Source organism: Macrobrachium nipponense, chromosome 18 (assembly GCF_015104395.2).
Source record: "Macrobrachium nipponense isolate FS-2020 chromosome 18, ASM1510439v2, whole genome shotgun sequence".
NCBI lineage: Eukaryota > Metazoa > Arthropoda > Malacostraca > Decapoda > Palaemonidae > Macrobrachium > Macrobrachium nipponense.
In genome coordinates, this window is record NC_087211.1 from 71,547,789 (window position 1) to 71,557,788 (window position 10,000).

The 10,000-nt window shown below is 35.2% G+C and overlaps 1 protein-coding gene across 1 annotated transcript in view; it reads right to left on the reverse strand.

The window, feature by feature from the left end:
• Positions 1-10,000, reverse strand: part of LOC135197141 (homeobox protein aristaless-like) — a 338,826-nt gene that overhangs the window by 78,917 nt on the left and 249,909 nt on the right.

A 10,000-nucleotide genomic window follows, 5' to 3' on the forward strand; every position in this document is an offset into this window, starting at 1 on the left:
CGTTTTTTAAGGTTCCCTCTTTCTCCCACCGGATGTGCTTGGATATAGCCGGATACACAGACATTTAGAGAGTACAGTTAAGTGAAGCCAAAATATGTGTTGACATTCTTTCTTCCAGTTTCGATGAATAGCTGACAGGTAACAGGTGCCGTTCCCGGTCTTTGAACCGGGAAAGTATTCCGTAGTGGGGAACTCCGTGCCTTTCTTTGTAATACTTACTTCATTCGACGTGCATCCAGCAAGAATCGGCTATGTCACCAATTTAAAATAAAAGTCAAATATAGTATAAAAAAAAAAAAAAAAAAAAAAAAGTACTTGTTTATGCCACACCGCCTTAGGATGAATAGACACTGCTCTTCGTCATGCCCAGGAATATGATATTTAATAGAGCTTGTGATGTATTTGCTGATAAATTTTCTTCTACATCCAGCCTTCTACATCTATTATTTCGAATCCTCGGAGCTCATATGAATAGGAATCCCACCAGCTTAGTTAAAGGCAGTTCCTCTAAGATGATTTCCATTCGTTTCTCTTGTCTCTTCTCCCATTCCATTCTTCTGCAATTTTAGTGAAAATGTAATCAAACCTTTTCTTATATGAGTACCCTAAATAAGTAGGTGTATTGCTGAGATGCCGTGAATTATTTCTACTTCGTGTTTAATAAAGTTTTATTTTGAACTTAGTCGTTCCTTTAATGGAATATTTAATGGAATTGATTGAAGTCTTTCCTATGATCAGTGACCTTCATCAGTGCACATTAGATTCAGAGGACCTTCTGAATGAGATCCAGTATTTTCTTTTTACATAAGTACGAATGATATTCTAAAGCAGATGTACTATTTTAATTTTGTTTATTCGTCAAATGTGTTTTAATCTGTCTGCGCGTTATATACCTACTACACACACACACGCACATATATATATACATGTGTGTGTTTGTGTTAGGGTAACATATGTATTTTTGGCTAACTTCAATGATGTCTCTCCAGAATTGAACCTCCCAATTTTTCGTACTTCACAAAATATAAGCTTTTTCACTGACGTTATTATTATTATTATTATTAGTAGTAGTAGTAGTAGTAGTAGTAGTATTAAATTCACATCTTATCATGATTAAAAAACCCGAAAAATTAAGTTTATTATGACAGAAAACAAACACAAGCATGTCTGTCACACGGGCTCTTCACCAGGTATATTATATGTGCTCCGAATGCGCAGTGCGCCCGTTAATGAATCTAACTACAAATTAGCAAAGTTTATTTGGCTGCAATCTAAAAATTTGTTAAAAAAAACACCCGAGAGTTCTTTTACACTATTAATGGTCACCCTCAACAATGGGACTTTGTACTAGTGAAAGAAAGAGTAGAGGCTGTCCAAAAACTGATTCACCTTCTATTTGAAGATATAAAAACTACGATAATGAGTAAACGGACTAGTAAAGGACAACCAGGTTTCGCCTATTAATAATAATAAAAACAATAATAATAATCATAATAATAATAATAATGGTTATCGTCCTCCTCATCATAATCATCTCCTCTGTGAAAGTTTGTCTTTCCCCAGCTTTCACTTCCACAAATCTCCACTCTTCCCCAGTTTTCTGCAGATCTCCACTCATCTCCAGTATTCCGTCTCATACTTCGCATTCAATTGTGTCTGGGTCCTCCTAATTACCAGGTGCCCACAGGAGCCCAGCTGAAAGTATCACCATTCCCCACGAGATGGTGATAAGTACATGTCCAAGCCATCTAGTAATGATGTTAGTAATAATAAGGTTATAATTTTTATTAGCATTATTATTAAGAAGGCACCTCATGTGTATAGAGAATGATAACGGGAAAACCGCTTGACCTGATTTTTATCTTAGCAAGGCGTTTTGTTGTAGTAATAATAATAATAATAATAATAATAATAATAATAATAATAATAATAATAATAATAATAATGATACTAATAATAGTTGATGTTTACAGGTGAAGTTAGAATAATGTCATTTTTTCGTGTCAAAACGAACTGATTGGTTGTGGCCTGAAACCACGACGTCAGATATAGTAGTTTACACATATTTTATATATTTATTTTGTACAATTTTTGTATCTCGTTCGTGGGATAATTTCTACTGTCAGAAATGTAAACTTCATATAAAATGAGCGACAAAAAACGTGAAAAAAATCATGGAATTGTTGGCTGAGAGAAAATTAGATTTATATGAAAAAGTTTAGTAAGCGAAAAAAAATCTATAATAAATACCATAACATTAATTGATAATTAAGTTTGGGGATATATCAATATCGTAATTATTTCCTAAATAATGTGGCATGTAATTAATAGGTAACAAATTTTGATGGCGTTCCATTTTCCATATCCTTCCTTCTATGGGTTAGAATAATTTTTTAATTCTCATCCTAATTTTTTTAGTGCATTCTGCAATTACCTCCATTCCACAGAACTTGAAAGGAACGCAGCGGGGGTAGAATCGTGTTATATTCAGTCTACGATTTAAATTTCGTCGAAATTGATTGAATATTGGACGTCTTTCGGCCGTAATTACGAACCAACAGCAATACTGACGTATTTGACGACTAGCTGTTGAAAGGAGAGGGATTTGCATAATGATATGTTTGAACCGAAAACGTTATCTGCTTGGTATTCATAAACTTCGACTTGAAGTGAGCGAGATTGATGTCATTATTTGGCCAATCCTTCTGATAGAGTCCGGACGCTCAAGGTTAGGACAGGTGATACATCTGTATTTCATTTTTTGAGATACATGGTAGATAGATACTGATGTCTGTTAGTTATCTCAACTACTTGGTTGTCTAATTTTGTTTGAAAAAATATGCATCACATTTGGTAATGAATTCAGTTTTGGGCTTTTGTTATAAATTGTGCTAAAAACATGACCGAATGTATTTTTCCTTAACGGTCGCCTTTGATTTGCTGCCTATTTGGTTCTTTTCTTTTATAGAGTAATTATTTTTAATGGTAACGTAATCTACAGGCTTTTAAGTTCTATTGCTTTCATCGGAAAGAAAATATTAATATATTGGTGTGTTGGTTTTTACATTAACGGCAATCAAAGGTGGTTTGTTTATCGTTATCGTTGATTTTCGGCAGTGTAAGTTTTCATGACTTATTGTCCATCCTTTAAATAGCAGTTTTGTAGCATTCATTGGCTAATGAACCCCAACTCCTCCTTCTCCCTCCCCCTTCTTTTTCCCAGTTTTTTTAACCTGGTCTACGTCCCCGTCCCATTTTCCTTCACATTGAAAACGTCATATCTGTGAACGTATCATTCCCTTAATGTATAAAGCTGATAACAAGATAGTAATATATATAGTCCTAATATTTGTATTCCTTCGGCGCACATGCGCGACTAATCAGCTGATGTTGAGAGAGAGAGAGAGAGAGAGAGAGGAGGAGGTGGGGGTTGGGGGGGCGGGTGGGGCGAAGAGCCGCAGTGCCTGGCAAGCACTGAGCTCCGTATTTCCGTTCGTATTGATTTGTAATTGAGTTCTTGTTGACTCACCTGCGATGCGTCTGGTTCGGGCGACGATGATATAGCTTTGATGAATCTGCTCACCTTTTGCAAGGTGGGCAAACATCTTTATTTGGCCTGGCGTATTAACTCCCTTTCGGGAAGCGAAGAGACGTGATTGAGATGAAATTGAAAGGTATACACACGGCTTGGCGCGGAGTGTGTCTGTGGGTGTGTATGTGCTTTTGCCATATTTACATTTATGCTGAAGAAATTCCTAATTTTATTGATGTGTAATTAGACAGGTGTAAGTTTCTTGACGTCTTTGTAAATGTTGAGTAATATGTATATTTGTATAACTCCCTTTTCCCCCTCTTCAAGTGGGGGTACCAGAAGGTTAGAACCATCCAGTCTGACCAAATCTCTTAGAGGTGAGTTTGTTAGCCACATAGGTACCTTTTTCTTGATTCTAGCTGCCTCTGGTATATCTATCCGCAGCTGGGTCGACTGGTGGGCAGAAAGCCAGGACTGAACCAGATATGTTGCTAATGTGGTTGTAATCGTTGTTTTGTCTGTTCATATTAACCCCGATCCGTTGGGGGAATCAGCGTTATGTTTAAAATTATTATATAGGTTTGATTATATATATATATATATATATATATATATATATATATATATATATATATATATATATATATATAAAGAGACAGAGAGAGTGTATGTGTGTGTTTGTATGTGTGGAGTGCGCTTGTATATATATTTATATATATATATATATATTATATATATATATATATAAATATATATAATACATATGTATGACTTATAATGTTCACGCATTTTCTAGCCTATGAAGAACAGCAACAATGAAAGAAAATAAATCCCATCCCTTTGTCAAGCGATGGTTGGGAAAAAACGAGCAACCAAAGAAAGTCTAGCTGACCAGTAAAAGGAAGGACCATCGATATACTATATAAATATATCATGATTCGCTTTGAGAGTCGATAAAGACACCGTGAAATCTAATCGCCTCGGCTGGAGAGCGAGGGATATATTTATCCTGTGCGAAGATAAGAAACTAATAAGAAATCACTAATAACATTAATTGGATTGATTTTGGAAATATAATGATAGGTCGTATCTTTATTTATGGCCCCCCGGGGCGATAACGAAGTATTGACTGCATTTTGTACTCAATAAATCATGATAAGATTGAGTGGGTGAGCACGCAGCGCCGCTGCGCTGCCAGCGCTGGAACCGGGCAATGGACGACGCTTCCAGGTAGCGTTCAGCCGATGGTTGTGAAGGATGACCAAAAAGCGTTTTATAAAGCTTAGTATAATATATATATATATATATATATATATATATATATATATATATATATATATATGTATATATTTTGAAAAGTTACCGCATGGATAACATGCAGTATGAACATAAGAGTATATTTCCGGTAGTACATAATACATAACACTCTCTGTTCCCCTTTTGTCGTTTTACCAAAGATGTATATACATATATATATATATATATATATATATATATATATATATATATATATATATATATATATATATACATATATATATATATGTACGTACGTATATATTTTCATATATATATACGCGCATGTATATATTTATATATATACAAAAATATACTATATAATTGTAAATTTGTATATATACATACATATGCATAAATACACGCACACACACACATCTACACTCACGCAGTCATCGCTAAACGCGTTTGAATTTAGATGACTAACATCTGTGAAACGTTTCGTAACGACATTATAAATATTTCGCATCTTACACACGCTTATTTATAGAGAAATTTATGTGATAAGTGAGAAATTGACTTGCAAAGAGGGCAGGAATGTAATTTGCTTGTCTGTAGCTGTAAGGCCTTAATTGCGTTACTGATCGCCAGGTGGCAGGCGCGTCTTGGGAAATACGTAGTGTGTACAGGATCATCGGTGTGCGACTGTAATTGATATTTCTGCAATACGTTCGTTATTCTCGTTTCAGATAGACAGAATTATCTTTGCTGGGAGGAAATGATTTGGAATAGCCAGCGATTGCATACGGCAGCCCGAATATACGCGCTTCCATTTTTTTTTCCTTTTTTCATTCGTTAATAAGGGTATGTAAGTTCCAGTTAGTCTGCTTGTGAATAACTTTGGAAGAAAGATAAGTTGTAGAAAAATGCGTTGCGCAACGAGGGAGAGAAAGACTAAATTATCAGTGCTTTGTATTTATATTTCTAGGATTGAGTGAGTATTTACAGTAGGCTAATTTATAAACCTCACCCTTGTTAGGAACGTCTGTATATCTGAGAGAGAGAGAGAGAGAGAGAGAGAGAGAGTTATTGCTCAGTTTTGTGAAAGAATCCTTTGTTGAAAATCAGGAAACTAGAATAGAAATAAAGTATGCAGTAACTGATAGGGTAGATAAAAAAATCTTTAAAAAAATCTTTAAAAAATGTTATTTCCCGATATGGCAAACAGGCAAATGATGGGACAACGTTACAGTTAGCTGTGTATTATACGATCTTGAAAGCATCCCTCTTCATATAGAAAAAATTGTTCTCCTGTCAAGATAACGATATCCTGCAGTATATCCAGAAAAAAGAAAAAGTGGCCATCCCCCAAATCCATTCTCTGCATGATCCCTAAACCTCTACCAGTACGGAATGCTGGAGACACCTGAGAAATGTTATTATCCTGAGATAATTTCAAAATATGCACAGCGTGAAGTGGCCTGGGTTAACTTTCCCAAGAAGGGTGAACTGTTCGAAAATTTCTAGACTGATTATGATTACATATTTCAAATATTATTAGTTTCTCTATTTCTCTGTAAGCGCCTCAGTGGCGTGCTCGGTTTGGTCTTGGACTACCACCTCGGTGGCCGCGGGTTCGATTTTCGGGCATTCCATTGAGGAGTCAGAGATGTGTATTTCTGGTGATAGAAGTTCACTCTCGATGTGGTTCGGAAGTCAGGTAAAGCCGTTGGTCCTGTTGCTGAATAACCACTGGTTCCATGCAACGTAAAAACACCATACAAACAAACAATCTAGTTCTCTGTAAATTAGAGTCTAGACTGAGTAAGAGTACCTATATATTTCAAATATCACTAGTTCTCTATAAATTAGAAATATACTCTTCCGGTATGTAAACCGCCCCGCACAAATCCTTTTCGTTATCCCGGGTGGTGGGTTTTTGAGCAGGCAGAGGGTGTTAACAAATTTTGGTTCTCAGCGAGTCTTGGGATGAGGTTGCTACTCCCCTCCTACATCGAGATTGTGCCCAACTACTACCGGTTAGCTAAACGGTAGTAGTTGCGCCACTACCATATATAATTTCATGTTAAGTCAACAGTGTACTGTGGATTTAGATTTGCAAAACCACACCTAGACCCAGTCAAAGACTCGAGCTGCTAAGGCGAAACTGGTAACCACCAGATAATATACAGCGTTTGTGATTGCCTGTTTATTATTTGTCTGTTTGAGTTGTACGTATAGCGACTTTTGGAAGAGAAAAATATTGAAGTAAGTTTTAAATACCAGATTCTTTATTCTCCCGGGCATGAGTTTGAGGCATGGTGTGGAAATAGCTTCTGTATTTCAATTCCAACTCTGATTTTCAGAAGGGTTTCAGTGGAAATTTGATTCAAGGTCTCCAGGAGGCCAGAAAATTTGACCCTGTATGCAAAGGTCATTGTACTTTCCCTTACATATATGTATATATGTGTGTGTGCATGTATATATATATATATATATATATATATATATATATATAATATATATAGTATTGGCGTGCATACACGCACGCACACATACATGTATATGTGTGTGTGTGTGTGAGTATTTGAGATTTTCATTGAAATATTTCATTACACATCATATTTTTTAAAAATCGTTTAATAGTACGGAGTATTGTTTATTTCTTATGAGCTCCCCTCCTCTAAAACATTAAGCTTTAATTGTTACATTTTATCATTTGCTTTATTTTAATTCTGTTGTTCCGATTATCAAACTCTGTCTGCTAAGCAGTTGACAAAATCCGATTTGATAGAGAGTTTAATCTCTCTCTCTCTCTCTCTCTCTCTCTCTCTCTCTCTCTCTCTCTCTCTCCCTCCAGTGTGGGACCTGCTTCAAAGGGTTGATGGATAGTTATGTGTAAATAAGCCTTTTAAAGATATGTTACGAATTCACTCTCAAGTCTTTCCCATAGACGAGGGTCACTATCTTCCAGGCATCGAAATTTCTCTGTCGTCAGGGAAGACAAGAAGACAACTTCTCCGTCTCCGAGAAGACCAGATGACACCCTGTTTTGTGTCGTTGAAGGCGACGAAACAATCTTTTGTTTTTTCATGTTTCTAAAGAGGACAAGAATATACAATTTTTTCTCATGGAGATAGAATATTTTCTCTCTCGCTAAGGAAGTCTAGAGGAGACTCTTTCTCAAGTGATGAAGAAAACAAATTGTTTTGTTATGGAAGAAGACAAATTTTTCTACCTTTGAAATACAACAAAGAGAACCCTTTTCATAATGAAGCAACTACGTTCTTGTTGTTGTAGGAAATAGAAAGACGCCTTACTCTTTTCTCCCTCAAAATACTGAACGACAAAATTTTTGTTTGGTTATCTTCTTGCTGGAGTAGACCGGGGCAGATCCATAAGTTTTTTTTTTTACTTATATGTTAGTGTATTAGTGGTGAAATAAACATAAAATTAGTTGCCATAATAAGTTTGAACTCATATTATTAGGTTTTTTGTAAAAATACCAAGGATTTAGCCTGGTCAATGAAAATATAGTACTTTATGTAAAGTATGAGATATGATGATAATACCTGAGATGCACTACGTATCTTTATTAGATTTACTTCAAAACATGTGGTTATCCTTTTAGGTTAAGCATTAGATGATAAGGCTTGGAGATAATATGAATTATAAGCGTTTTATTGTAGAAACTGTTGTTATATCGGCACATTTCTCATAGCTGTTTGAAAGACAGAATTAAAAACCATCTTATTGATGGGTACACACTACATAACTAGTAATTTATATAATGATAATGCACCTACTGGATAATAGATCATTAAGCCTTCATAAGGTTTATGCACTTACAGGACTAGTAATAAATAATTCACCTGCTGATTATGCACTTACTAAACTTGCAATATACATTATACCCTCCAAACCCCGAGATGATCTTATCTCTCGCCGAAAACCGCAAGGAAAGATATTACAATTTCTTTTTGCAATGCTGAACGAAGCAGCATAGCCTCATTGCAACCAGCATGCCGGAAGTGTCTAAAATGGTATTAGCCTTAATTCTGCTTTTCTTCGCTCTCATGGTTAATGTGAAGCGCTGACTGACAGGCGCCTCGTTTCTTCCTGGTACATCTGTAAGACGTCTCGAGATTGTTTATTATTATGATTATTATTATACATTTGTAAGAGCCGTCATTACCCCAGTAATGAAAAGATTAAGGGAATGGTGATTAGGTGTAATCTTGAGTTTAAAAGATGCTACTAGTCATTGTACAGGTACTCTTATTAATAAGGAGGGCTCATTTTCGATTTAGTTTATATATATATATATATATATATATATATATATATATATATATATATATATATATATAATATATATAAAATTCCCCTTCTGTTAAGCATATATGAAAATATATTAATTCCGAGGTAGAGTGAATTAGATATTAAAGGACATTTGTAGCTCGATGTATGTATATGAATCACGGTAATGTGATATGACTTATATATATATATATATATATATATATATATATATATATATATATATATACATAATTTTTTTTTTGAAGAAGAAGAAGACAAGAATAGGGGTAAATGTTTGTCGGCAGAATAAAAAGATAACGTTTGTATATATTTATTTCCATGCATATACATGAACATTCTTCACGAAGAGGAAAGGAGAGAGATTTGTTATCACAAGTAAACAAAGCTGGAAATAAAGAAAAAGAAATCTGTGATATCTTGCTCCAGTTGAGTACCACACAAACACACACACACACACACACACACACCCTACATGTATTCACATTATGATTCATTCCTTCACGTCTACGTAAATATAAAGAAGATTTTAACTGACATCCACGTAAGGTAAAAGATGCATACATGCATAGAAATATGGTTTTACATTTTACAGTTTTACGAGTATGCCTTACACAGCTATAAATAAAGCATCCTTTCATATATAGTATATGCATGCCTGTATGTTTATTTCTTATATAGAGAACGTGGGAAGGTCTGCATGTTAGTAGATAACGCGGTTAAGAAATAAGATTCCAGCAAGAGGAACCCCTAAATAGAGACGAGTAGATCTTGGGCGGAAGTAAAACGGGGTCCATGTTAAAACATGAAGTCATAACCGCAGGACATTAAAACATACGAAGGGAACACGTGTAAATCTTCGTTGCCTAACATGGAGCTCCCGGCTGCTGGCTTTTCTACAACACAACTGGG